This window comes from Triticum aestivum, chromosome 6A (assembly GCF_018294505.1).
Source record: "Triticum aestivum cultivar Chinese Spring chromosome 6A, IWGSC CS RefSeq v2.1, whole genome shotgun sequence".
In the NCBI taxonomy this organism is placed as follows: Eukaryota; Viridiplantae; Streptophyta; class Magnoliopsida; order Poales; family Poaceae; genus Triticum; species Triticum aestivum.
In genome coordinates this window covers 382,314,971-382,321,687 of record NC_057809.1, presented here as the reverse complement: position 1 = coordinate 382,321,687, position 6,717 = coordinate 382,314,971, and positions in this window count along the sequence as shown.

The window sequence follows — 6,717 nt, the reverse complement described above, 5'->3', positions numbered from 1 at the left end:
GACCATATTTCTCATATCCTCAGAATGGCCAAAATTCTTCTTCATAGAGTAACAACTCATAAAATCCATATTAGTACCAACGATGCTAATTTTATTCATTCTCAAGTGATTACAATCTCTCGCTTTTCCATTACATGTCTTAACTCAACACCTCAATATAAAATAAAATGTTCTCACTTCTACTACTCCATTTTGTTTGTTACAAACTCAACTATCTAGCACAAGTTTCCTTCTCCTTGGGGCATTCTCTGGCAAAGTGCCCTGCTCCATTACAACTAAAATGTATTACTTCTGACAAGTATCAAGGTTTCCTTTTTGGGCAATTGTTGAGGTAGTGCCCTGACTCCTTGCACCTGTAACAGGTGATATGACTCAGGTCCTTCCTAGAATCCAATCTACTTCTCTTCCTGGACCTTTCCATGCCAATCATGGCTTCTATTTCTTATGGGTCATATTCTACTTCCTCTGTCGGGAATTATACTAGATCCCCATTCAAACAATTTTGGGAGATGTGTCATTCTTCTCCACATGAATAGCAAGACTTAGTGCAGGGTTTACTCGGGTCTTCTTTAGGCATGCCCTCCATCTCTTCCATCATCACAGCTTCTTCTAAAATTTCCATGAGGGCTCCTTTCTTCTGCTGGATGGTTTGTTGTATCATGGGGTAAATGTGACACTGAGCAGGATAGTGGGTAGTCCCTTCACACAAGAAACAAGTAATCTGCCTAATTGGGCATTCTTCAACTGGGTGACTTCCTTCACAATTAGGGCATTCATCCTTGTGTTCTTTATGGGTGTGTCCGATTTCTCCACAAATCTTGCATGCACAAGGTTTCTTCATGTCCTTTCCATAAGGCTTCAACTTCTAGGAAACAAGCCGAGACTTTGGCAGAGTCAACTTAAATTCTTTCCAAGTGGTTACTCCTTGCCATCCATTGATGGTTTGGTACATCCTCCACCAAGCAGTAGCACCTCTTTCAAAGCACTGAAGAGCATGCTGGGTCATATCCTTTCCGACTATAGGGTTATTCTCCATGTGATCCTCCATGTTCTGAATCCATCGGTCTATCTCCAACTGACTCATCGGTCCAGAAAATACAAGCTCATATCCATTCATCCTCTATTAGGTCCATGTGGGTTTGGGGTAAGATAAGAGAGAGGGAGAGGGATACACACAATACAAACAAAAGTTTTGAAAAGACAGATTTTATTTGTGGCCGTCGGGAAAAATATCAAACAAATGACAGCTCAGAAACATCGCATCTAACGTAGGTATATAACAGGGGTTTGGTCTTCTAAAGGTCAATAAATCTTCAACGTCGTATAACTCTTCAAGTCTTGTTCATGCCTCCAGTGGCTTCTTCCGGTCATACTTGTCTTCCTCAAGTATTTTTGCCAGCTCATCTCTGCTGCAGCAAAGTCTCTGGTGACATCCTTGAATATTCTGGAGTTGCATTCCAAACTTCTGGGTTTCAACATCCTTGGCATGAGCCATGGTCATGATGTCCATCATTTCCTGACAAATCTCCGGTATCTCGAGGTTGTAGCTCCTCCAGCTTGGCTACTTTCAGCTTTTGGTTTCTGAGTTTCTTCACGAAATGCTTCCTATCAAATATGGCTTCTTGTGGCTCCATCTTAACTTCCTGATGTAACACTCCAGATCCTGGTGATACACTTAGCTAAGGTTAAAACTTCACCTCTTGCTGATAGATGCTCCATCAGCCTTCTACCATCCAATCCTTCCATGCATATGCATGCTTAACTCAGCACGGTGACAATATCATAAGGGGGCCATAACATCATGGATAGCTGGGTTTCTGCTCTTGTCATTTCCATGAGCTATCTCTCCATAGTTGATATATCCTGCCTTAGGGTTTTCCTTGACAGAACTTTAAGTTTTTAACTCTCCATGCTCCGGTCTTTCTCTGATACACCCTGATCTCGGGCATGGACAACTTCCATCATCTGTCAAGTTCCATAAGGGTAGCCTTCCTAGGTCATACAAATCTAGGGATTCTTCAAAGCCTTCAAATTCTACTTGTCTTCAGTCTTCAACCGTTGTAGTTTCCATTATTCAGATGCACAGAAAATACTCTTCATTCCGAAGTGGTCTTAGTTGTCCGATATCTTGTACTTCTTGGAGTGGTCTCATCAGTCGAATCTTCGTGTGGTCAAAAGGGGAAAGGGGTATGGTCTCACTAAAGGGAATTTTTGAATAAGCTCAGAAGAGAAGAGAGGTAAAAGATCTTTTTGAAAGGGAAAGTTGTAGAAAAAAATCTTTGCTATGGGCTTGCCAGTTTCTAGGGTCACGTCCTACAGTCAACATGTGCTCTGATACCATCTTGTAGTGACCCGACCCGAATGGATCAAGTCTCTGTGCTTAAGTGTCATCCCTGGATCGGTATGCTGACACACACAGTACTCGAGGATTTATAACAGAGGTAAATCACATGTATAAAATAACGTAAATACTATTACCTCAATCCAAATAGCGGAAGTAACAAAGGTTGTGGATTCCCATCAACACCAACGGCAAAGTTGAGTGTAAAAATCGTAACCCCAACGTATCACTTACTCGTCGTAAGAAATCGTGCAACATGAGACGTTGCAGCCACAAAGGGTCGGTACATTGAATGTACTGGCAAATTCACACCATAGAGATTGATGAATAAAGGATATCACTACATGCATATTTGGCTGGTGGAAAAGCTCTATGGTTATAGTTTTGCGTAAAGCCAATTTTTTTCCTACTGCAAAGGAATAAATTTTTATTTAACTATCATGGTGGTTGTTGAACATTGAGAATGGTTGACAGCATTCTCAATCCCAATTAAGTAACATCATTAAACCCAACAAAATTAATTTAAAGTAACATGATGAGATTCACATGATAATCCAAGTACTAGATACTCAAGATGTCCTTAACCGGGGACACGGCTAACCATGATTAGTTTATACACTCTGCAGAGGTTTGCGCACTTTTCCCCATAAGACTCGATCGCCTCCGTTTGGTTTCTTGAACTACACGGTGTTTGAGAAACGGATGACCGAGACATAGTCTTTCAGAAGCGCTAGCACCTTACGATGGGTAGACCGTACCACCTACATCCCCTACATCTGCTAGTCTACCACTGTAAGAGTTTGCACGACTTAGTCAACTATGCTAGAGCCCATAATAGCTTGTGGCTACACATGGAAGTTTCTAGTATGAAAAAATCTCATGATCCCTTTGAGCCTGGGTGGCGGACCATAAAAAAACAGGCAATCCTGGTCTACCCAGGTGCCTAGACAGGCAATCCTGGAATAACCGGGTACCTCAATCCACCCAGATGTGTGTTTAAGTTGCCACCTTAAGTAAACCATTAATTAACAAACTCACATCAGTCATGAATACTCTCAAAACCCAATCCACGTCTACGAGCATAGCATGGCACTATAAGCATAATGTAATAGTAACTCCCAAGGGTTTGATAATAAACAGGCAATAGGTACTACCTCATCAACTACTTCCCAATACCCACATGTTATCAATCCTAGTCATGCAATGTTTGAGGGTTGTAACTAATGCATAAAAACTGGGTATGAAAAGGGATATGGTCAAAGTGTGAACTTGCATGCAATGTTGATGAAGATGATTCACACTCACAACTCTTGATAGGTCTACTCGTCACACTCCGGTCAATCTATCGTAAGCAAGCAATAGTAACCACACATAAGCAATCACTCAAAAGATCAGAAAGATCAAAGAAAATGATTCAGAAAACTTCAAAACCAAGCAAATAACTCTTGCAACATAAAACAATTTCTAACAGTACCAAAATTATGTGAATTTGGCCTTACCAGAAAGTTTAGGTCAAGAGCTTCGATTTGCAAAAAGAATCAACTCAAACGGAGCTACGAAACTCAAGTTATGATCAAACGAAGTTTGAATTCAAATCTAATCTAATTTAAATTTTAAACTTTTCAAAAACATGTTTGTGTTGGATTACTGGATAGAGGAGATCATAACGAAGAAGTGGGCGTTGGTTTCGTTGAATTTGGACTAACGAGTAAAAAGTAATGATCGTTTGAAAATCAGGGGCCAATCTGTAAAAAATATATTCACAAACGAGTCCCTAGAAGAAAACTAAAAGAAAAAGAAAAGACTAAAAAGCGAACGATCGTTTATAAGATCTAAACAGCGGTCGTTCTCTATATAATTAAACCTAAACAAACCGGTTTTTAATGAAAACTATACTAAAAGAAAAACCGGCGAATCGGGCGGTTTTATACCGGACCAGAAGAAACCGTCCGGTCGGGCAGCGGATCGGGCGGCAGGCGGTTCCGGCGATCTCCGGCGATGGTGGACAGCAGCTCCGGCGATGGCGGGCTCAGCGGCAACAGCGCTAGCGGCACGGCAGCGGCGGGAGGCAGCGTGGAGCAGCGAGCAGCGAGGCGGCGCTGGCGCATGCGGCGGCGACGAGAAGCGGGGAGGGGAGGAGGAGGCGGCGGGGCTTTAAAGGGGGTCAGGGGGCCTCGGGAGGCGTGGGGAAGGGGTGACGGCGGCGTACGGGCGAGGGACTCCGCCCGGGGTCGGTGGCGAGTGCGGATGGGCTGGGCTGCGGCCTGGCTAGGAGTTGGGCCGGCCCAGTCGGCAAAGAGGAGAAAGTTTTTTTTAAACACTATTTTCCAGACAACGAAAATAACAAAACCAAAATAAATAAAAATATTATATAGGCATATAATATATCAAAATGTTCAGAAAAATATTTTCTATGACATGGACATTTTTCTAGCATTAAATAAAATACACATAAATTCTAATAATTCAAACAGTGCCCCTGCTCTAAAAAATCCAATAAAAATCAATTTAAAAATACCAAAATGATTTCAAATTAATTTTTCTCCAATTTTCTATTGTAGGGAATCATGTTACCCTATTTTCCATGTATTTTGTTTTTGCAGAAAAATAATTTGAATAAAACTCAAATAACTCTAAATTGAAAATAAATTCAAAAGAACTTTGAATTTAATTCTTTGAAACTCCCAACTCATATTTCATATAATTTGAAGAAGTCATTTTTATCTTCTCTCATGAAAATCATTGAGATGCATGAAGTTTATGAATTGAAATATTTCCAAATGAAATTCAATTATTTTCAAATACCCTTTCATTTAATTTAAATGGAAGAAGTCATATCATCTTCGCTCAAGGGTTTTGTATTTGAAAAGAATTTGAATTCATGGAGATCAGAAAGCAAATATGAAAGTTTGGGAAAGTCCTTTTATTCCCTCTCATTTAACTTTCAAAAAGTTTCAAATTCACTCACTTTCAGTCAATCAATCACACAACAATCAAACAAACAAAAAAATCTATCTATTTAATATAACATTCTAAAATTTAGAATTTTGGGATGTTACATTTTCACATATTGATCTTTGCTTATTTACTTTTTCGTTGCCACTGTTACAATCACTAGAAAACCAATACTGTTACTTTTGCCACCGTTACCATTACTTCCATATTACTTTGCTACTAAATACTTTGATGCAGATATTAAATCTTTTAGGTGCGGTTGAATTGACAACTCAACTGCTAATACTTGAGAATATTCTTTGGCTCCCATTATGTCGAATCAATAAATTTGGGTTGAATACTCTACCCTTGGAAACTGTTGTGATCCCCTATACTTGTGGGTTATCAGGCGCGCCGCGCCTCTCGCTCTGCGGCGCTCCAACGGTCTTGCCATGCGGTGAGCCGCAGCCTATCAGCACGGACATGCCTAGCTTGCTCTACGACACGCCATCTATCATGTTGTGTGGCGAGCTGTAGCCTGTCGGTGTTGACATGCCTGTCTTGATCCGCGGCGCTCAAGCACCATGCGCTAAAGGTCTGCTCAACCCTGGCGATGACGCGCATCACGGCGTCATCCATCGCATTGCCGGGGACCGCCTCAGCCTCAATGGGTCGTGGCGCCTGCTCGTTTTCCTCGTCGGCGAGGTTGATGGCAGAGGCGACGCTTTGGTGGGTTGGCATGCTTGGAAAAGGTGGGTGTGCTACAGGTTGCACTTGTCGCCTCCGTGCATCGCGTGCCGCCTATGCGCAATATCGCTAGGTGGCGGGAAACAGGCGAGGAAATGGCGGGAAACGGTGGCATGTTCATAAAACACCATCAATTAATGAAAACTTAGCATAGAAGGAACATCGAACTAGCACAAGAAGTAGATGATGATCAGATGATCACGGACCACACTAGGGAATCCATCGGCGATGAATTCATCAATCCCAAATGGTTGAATACTAGCAAGCATTTGCCCACAACACACACGGCATATTCCATCACAAACAGGTCGGATGGATCAACTGTATGCCGCGTATCGCACATTGTCAAAAAGTAATGCGATATACCTTCTTTAACATGTTAAAAAATAAAAAATAAAAAACAAGGACCTCGAGGTTAAATTAACTCATGGGATGGGTCTTATCAGTCATTTAATTTGACATATATGACCCATCCTATCAGTTAATTTAACATCAACACAAGTTCCCATCCAGTCACCCATCTGATGGCTGCTCCAGCTTGAGCACACTTAACTTGATAGTTTTCTTACATGAGCCACTGGTGGAACAGCTAGTCCTTGCTGATACGATGCCTCTTTGCATCCTTATGGCGTATCCGGATGACCGCCCGTCCCCCAATGGCCAATAGATGTTGTGTAGAAAGAGCATATCACATA